This window comes from Platalea leucorodia (genome assembly GCF_965183815.1).
Source record: "Platalea leucorodia genome assembly, chromosome: 11".
NCBI classification, from domain to species: Eukaryota; Metazoa; Chordata; class Aves; order Pelecaniformes; family Threskiornithidae; genus Platalea; species Platalea leucorodia.
The window spans coordinates 16,267,100-16,274,565 of record NC_138833.1 but is presented as its reverse complement, the minus strand read 5'-3'; positions in this window follow the sequence as shown (position 1 = coordinate 16,274,565).

Below are 7,466 nucleotides of genomic sequence, written 5' to 3'. Positions count from 1 at the left end.
ATGCGACTTGGAGACATAAAGCAGCAACTCAAGCACATCCTTGCACAAATAAGGAGCACACCCCACGGCAAAGGATGGTGCTGCTGCAGGTTATAGCCCATTTGGGAGCCCCAGAGCCAGACCGGGGTGTAGAGGAGCTGGCTTTCCCCCAGGCAGGGCTCCTCATCACCTGCTGCAGGCACAGAAGCCCCAGAGCAAATCACACCCAGGTGCAGCCTGGGCTTTTGGGCACTGCCCTGGTCACAGCTGTGGGAGGGAGTCGGCAGCGATCACAGCTGCGTCGCAGCCTCCCATGGGGCCCGGGCGGCTCCGGCCAGAGCTGCTGCCCGGGGAGCGCTGTGGGCTCAGCCGGGGCGGCTGCCACTGCTGCCTTCCAGCCACGGCACTGCACGGGCTCATACAGCATCCTCCAGCACGGCATGGCCCTGCACAGCATCCTGCAGCACTGTACGGTCTCCCATGGCACTGCACGGCATGGCACTGCATGGCCATACGGCAGCACCACTCTCACGCTGTTTCCATTTTTTGGCTGCTCCGTGCAGCTGTCAGAAGCGGTAAAGCCAGTGGCAGGAGTCACGTCTGCAGTCGCAGCGCTGCCTGCCAGCCCCAGCCCTGGCACCGCAGCACACCATGCTCCTTTCGGTACCAGAGCCTCTCGCAAAGTGGCACCAAGAGGGCGACCTCAGCTTCTCCATCCCCTGACACCCACAGCGGGAACACTGGTTTTGGGGCAGGATGATGCTGCACGGGGGAGCCACGTGCCACAACGCCGATGGAGCAGCTGGGGCAGCCACCACCTTGCTCCCAGCCCAGGACCTTGTGTTTCCATCCCATGCAGGAGTGTGTTTGGTAAACAGCCGCTGCGGCAAGCTCAAGGCAGCTCCGGCTTTCAGCCGGCCACAGTGCAGGGGCTGTCTTCACATGGAAAGTAAACCCTCCAAATTAAACCCAGGGCATAGTGCAGTAACTCACCACCAGATCCCTTTAATTGAGCCAGTGCAATGTGTGTGAGTGGGCTGGCAGAGAGGGGAGCAGCGACAAAGAGCCCAAAAACGTTAAAACAATGCAATCTGTAAACAAAAGTTACTGGAGGCATCTCAGCGAGGACGGGCAGACCTGCAGCAGGGAGGGATGGCCCCGTGCACACCCAGCTGCATCCCGGCCCCACGGTGCTTGGCTATTGCACATCTGCAACCCCTTTTCTTTTTTTCTTTTCTTTTTTTCCTCTCCTCTCAGATCACTTTAAAGGTCCAGATTAGGGCATAATTAGAAAAGCAGTTAAAGTGGCGACCTGGCGAGGGCAGTGACCTTCGGCAGTGGCAGGAAGCAGCAGCAGTGGGTGGGCTGGGGGTGCAGCCCCGCACCCACTCTGCGCACAACACCCGCCGGGCGCCCAGGAATTAGCACTCGGTTGCAAATGCTCCTTCTCCACCCCACCCCCCCAGCCTCAGTTTCTTCATCTGCTCAAAGAAAAACAGATATTTTGGTGAAACGGCTGTGCTGAGCGATGCTGAGCGTCCCACACGCCATCCCATGCGCTGCACTGGCACCGCTTGCTCAGGCACAAGATGCCCCATCCTCTCTCCATCTCGCAGCCCGGCAGCACCAGGTCCAACCCATCGCACGTGGCCAGGGACTGCCCCACCGTCACTCGTCCCCCAGCACCGACACATGGCCGTCGAACCATCCCTGTCCACTCCGAGCGGGGCCGGGCGCTGCGCCCCTCGGCGCTCGGCTGTCGGACCCACCGGGGCGGGTGTTTCCATGCCGGGCTGTTTGCAGCCACTGCGCTCCCTTATCGCCACCGCGACCTTTGCTGGTTGCAGATTAGTGGCTGGAGCCAGTTGGATTTGTTTGATTTCTGTTGATGGTTATTAGGCAGAGGAAGTGCCAGAAGGGATTTTGACCTCGAGTTTAAACCTATTCCAATTAGAGCCACTAAGCCTTTAATTACTGTGCTCCAGCCACTTCGGTTAAAGCAACAACAAAAACAAACACAAAATCTGGTCGAAGATGGGCTTTTCTCTCATCAGCTCTTCAGTCTGCTGCCTGCTTTGTCCATGTGCTGCGTGACCGCGGCTGTGGGGCATTTTGGCCCACGAAGCCCCTCGTGCTGCCGCCGCACCCAGCAGTGCCGCAGGCGACAGCGCTGCGGGGCGATGCCCGTGGGCAGGAGGCACGCCGCCCTCGCCCACCGCCCCGGCACAGCCCCCACCGCTGCCCCAGGGGTGCTCCAAGGACCATCTCCTGGTGCCCAGATGGCTCCGGCTGACAAACACCCGAGGTTACGCTTGAGGGGCCCATTAGAGCTCCCCGAGAGATGGTGGATATTTTGGAAACAGTGTTTTCTTACTTAGCATAACTTCTATTGAGTAATTCAATTTTTAAAAAAAGCAGTCCAGAGCACTCTTGTACTTTGCTCCACTTGGCCCTGGGACACGGAGGGTGTTTTACTTGCCCCTGGGGACTACAGCACCTTTTGGCTCCTGGCACAGACCCCTTCTGATGCTCCAGACCCTAGGCAGTTCCCCACCTTGTGCTTTATTTCTTTTATCCATCGTTATTAGGTTTTATTAAAATATTTTAAGCTTAGCAAAATAAGGCTTGTGTCCGTGTAGATCCTATGATTTAAAAATAGTTTCCAGGATACATTCTGCGATTGATTTTTTACGTTAAACAGTGACTAATCCCTGATATTTTCCTTCCCTGAGTGGCTTTTGTCCATTCCCCAAAAATGTCAGAAAAAAAAAGCAAACTGGAAATCCTCATCCTGAGCATTGCAGCGGCGCAGGCGCAAGCAGCTGAAGTGGGGTGGCAGCCTGGCTGAGCGTGGGGGTCCCGTGGGGGTCCCATGGGGGCTGCTCCCCTGCCCACCACTCCTGGGACCAGCTCGTCCTTGCAGGGTCGGAGCGGCCACGGCCCCGTGGGGCCCCTCGCCGGCAGCACCGGTGCCACGGTGCTTCTCTGGAAACCTCTGTCGTGTTTCCCAAAGGTGCTTTCTTTTACCCCAGCATCTCCCTCGCCTGGGGGTGCCCAAAAGCACCTTGACCCAACCCCCTGCAGCCCTTCCCTGTTCCCTGGGAGTTTCAATTCAGCGAGGTGGAGAAAAACCCAAAGCACAGACAAAAACATGGGCCTTATTTTGTATTTAAACGCCTGGAGAAATTTGCCACCAGCTGGGTATGGCGCTCTCACCATAGTCCGAGTCCCAGTTACCAGGAGACTGGGTTATTTAGATGCTTATTGATTAAGTCTATGTTTTGGCACCTCATTTCCCCTCCCCAGCTGCTCTCGCAGGAACTTTATTGCCGAGGCGGAGCTGGGAAGGGGAGTCGCATCGCGGGAGAGGCTCCGTGCCCCCACCCGTGGTTGTGGGATGGGGTGTAATCAAACCACGGGCTGAGGCAGGACTACTCCAACTACAGCTGCATCGTGCAATGCTTTTATAAGCCTTACATTTTACTGTAAACCTCAGCAAAATCTGCCCATTTTGATCACCTGGATTGTCTCTAATTGCCTCCGGTAGCCACAGGATGGGAACGCTGTCACATGGGGAAGCCTCCAAGTGATCATTTCCTGCATCTCTTTTCCATTACCCAAACTCTGTAAGCCTAATGCAATGTCTGGAGCCACATCTTCCCAGCCAGCTGACTGTAATTTTTGCACTGGGCAAAGCCCAGGCGCCGATGTGCGGTGGTTATGGCACGCACACGCTCACAGGCACAACTCTGCGAGGCGACCGAGGCGTTGCAGGAGGAAGTCGTACCAGCCAAGAGCTGCTTCTCCTGGGGATGCAGGGATTGACTGGAAGTCACTCTGCCTTCCCCATGGGAACACTGATGGACAGGTCCATGCCAGAGCTCAACGCCTCCCCAGAAGCCCAGGACCTCATGTGAATGGGAACTCGCTACAGAGATCCAACATTAATGAAAAAAGAGAAAAACATGAACTTTCCTGTTAATTTCTCTTGCATTTTCATACATTTATGAGACTCATGAAGGTAAAGCAAGCCTAGGATGTTAACTAAAGTTTCTCCATAGAGCACAGGGGCCAGTGGGCACTCGGGCATGAGGCTGAGACGCTTGCACGCAGCCAGCACGCTCTGCCGCAGGGAGGAAGCTGAGGTACAATCCTCGCTCCAGAGGAGCTCCACAGCTCTGCAGCAAACATACCCAACTGGGTAAACTGCAAAAATAACACACCCAGCTGATACTTTAAGCATGACTTTTGTTGGTTTGAATTAAAAAAAAAAAACCAAAACAAATGTCAAAAAAGTTTATTGGTGTTTACATGCAAGAGATTATCCAAAAAACGATATACAATTATTTTGCAAGGAAACCAGCTAAGAACTCTTTGCCGGAGAGAGAAACTCCTCATTGTCCAAGGTCACGGCAACTCTCACCCTAGTATTTTCTCAGCAATACACATGATAAGAATGAATCCTAATACAACCCTTTGGACAAAGGAGATACCTAAAATGAAAATATGTGCAACTTTACTGACCTACTGTTGAGAAAGAGATGCTGAATTGATGTAAACGGACTAGTTGGAGCAGTAACGGGCTCCGGCATTAATAGGACCGGGCTGGGTAAGCGCAACAACCCTGCCAGTACCCGCACTGTGAAATGTTTTTATATGATGAGTAGTAAGTATCAGCACTAAAACGGCCTTGTAAATATTCTGCATTCAAGGAGTTTTTAAAATGGTTCATTAATCCAACTGCTACCAGGTTTGGTTAATCATATGTATTTTTACAACATATTTGTTTCTCTTTCCTTCCAGTTAAAGCTATGCCATCTTTTAAACACGAGGCAATGAAAACAACAGTAGGTGCTATGAAAACTTACTTTGTCGTGTAAAAAGACAGCAGCAAGCCCCACAGCCCCTCCAGACACAGTCTGGGTACACTGAGGCCTTGTGCTGGCGTGGGCTGGGCTGGAGCTCTCGACTGAATTACGTTTTCTGGCCCTTCCAGGTGCTTCCTACCACCCTCTGCTTCAGCAGCTCCGGGCCATCCCCTCTGCCAGCACAAGTGTCCTACAAGAGGAGCGTGCAGCAGCCCGGAGAAGGGGTCGGGGTAATCCAGGCCGTGAATCATTTCCACTAACGAAGCCACCGAAAATGAGTCAGTCCTTGGCTTTGTGTGGCCAAAACACAAAGCGATGAAATTGCAGCATTTTTCCTGTGAGAAAGGACTTCTGCAGTAAAGCAAAAAGGTTTCTAGAAATCATTCCTAAATCTAGCAATATTTATCAACTTCTTGGAAATATAATTGTGTATTAGCTAGAGCAAGAGGAGAGGGGAAAAAAATCTTTTTTAAGTAACTGGGAGGTCTCTCATTTAGTGGTTTTATTCCTCAGCTTAATCCTCTATTTCACATGGATGCCATGGACAATTAGCACCAATCTTTTCACTGGAGGCTGAGCTCCCACCGGAGCAGGCGGAAGAGCACGGACAATGGACAGATCCCATTCGTTTCCTCCGCGGCGGTCCTGCCTTCTCCGTAGGCAGATTTGATTTCCTCCGGCACATGCTGTTCTCCCTTTATCTGATCCTTCTCCCCTCGGGTTGCTTTTCCTTCTTTCATGGGAACTGGAAATAAGATCTCAAGATGTGCTTCCTACAGTACCTGGAAAAATAACCTTAGAGCAATTTTCAAATGATTGCAAAATATTTTTAAAAAATCAATTGTGCAAACAATTCTGGTGTTTGGACAAAAAAAGCGACTCCTCTGTAACACAGCTGAGCTTTTCGGCATCAGACTGTTACCGATACAAAATCGTTTAAGCATTTTGAGACTTACCGTGGAATAACCTGTGCCAGCAGCCACGACGTCCCGGCCGGCAGCTCCCCTTCCTCGCACACGCCGACCTCTGCCTTCGTCAGGAACAACCAGCACCTTGGCAGAGGAGTCTGCTCACCCAGCGCAAGGATGGCTGCAAAGACCCCACCACGCAGGAGAGCCCTGGCAGCCCCCAAAGCACCTCAGCACTGGCTTCGGACAGGAACAGCGAGTGCGGGGCCGGGGCCAAGCGCAAGCCCTAGCGCAGGCAGCAGGAGCAACGTCTGCGTCTGTCGCAGCTCCCTTCCCACCAAGGCACAGCCGCTCTGCAGCCCCTCCGTGCTCTCAACAGCACCAAAAGCCTCCCTCCCTCTTCCAGGCACAGTTAGCCAAAAGGAATACTAGAGAGCTTGATGCTTTTGGAGCACAAGTCTTATGAGGAGCGGCTGAGGGAGCTGGGGGTGTTCAGCCTGGAGAAGAGGAGGCTGAGGGGAGACCTTATTGCTCTCTACAACTGCCTGAAAGGAGGCTGTAGCCAGGCGGGGGTCGGTCTCTTCTCCCAAGTAACAAGTGATAGGATGAGAGGAAACGGCCTCAAGCTGCACCAGGGGAGGTTTAGGTTGGATATTAGGAAAAACTTCTTCACGGAAAGGGCAGTCAAGCACTGGAACAGGCTGCCCAGGGCAGGGGTTGAGTCCCCATCCCTGGAGGTATTTAAAGAACGGATAGATACGGTGCTTGAAGACATGGTATAGATGGACTTGGCAGTGTTAGGTTAACGGTTGGACTCGATGATCTTAAGGGTCTTTTCCAACCTTGACGATTCTATGATTCTATGCTTCTCACATAGAAATGGTGAGATTATTAAATTGAGAGTGACGTGCTACAGCATCTCAATCTCTGGTAGCATTTTGTGCTATCCCTTCCAAGGCCAATGGCCAAAGGAGAGGTGCTGCGTTTGTAGGGATCGCTCCCGCACTCAGGGGCCACATCCCAGCGTTTCAACGTACTGATCACAGCCTGACCCGAGTAAGACTCAAATAGACGGTCACAATGCAAGAAATCCCGGGGCTATCAAAACGTAAGCAAATCTAAAATGGGGGGTGAGGGGGAGCAGCGGGGTGATGCTGAAGTTTCAGAGATGCCATTTCAGCCGTGTGCTGTACAAAAGATGCGATGCAAACCCTGCCACCCAAGCAAGCTTCAGGAAAATCGTGTTGATGCGTCTTCTGCAAAGGTCACCACGTGAGGTAGCACATTTTAAAACCTCCATGGAAATCACAAGTATTGCCCGTGGTAAGGGCCGAGCCAACACGGCCATCTCCCCTCTCTGGAGAAGGACGGAGCATGCTGTTTTCCCCAGTCAAGAGATGAAACTCCTTTCTAGGAGATTAAGCCTGAATCCTGTCTGAACCTGCTCAGAGGTTTACGATGCTGGAAGGAGAAAACAACCCAGCTGACAAGACGCAGGCAGAAAGGCCAAAGGTATTTATTTGGTCCCTGCAGATGGCCACAGACCGGCCACTTACGTGGTGTAAAGTGGCTGAGCTGTCACAGACCCACAATAATTATTTGAGCTCGGAGTCGGTGTTAACCCACGGCGAACACAAAGGTGGGTTCCTCCAGACCCCATCACCCACCCGCTTTCGGCAGCACATCCCTCGCCTGCGCTCCCAGAACCGCG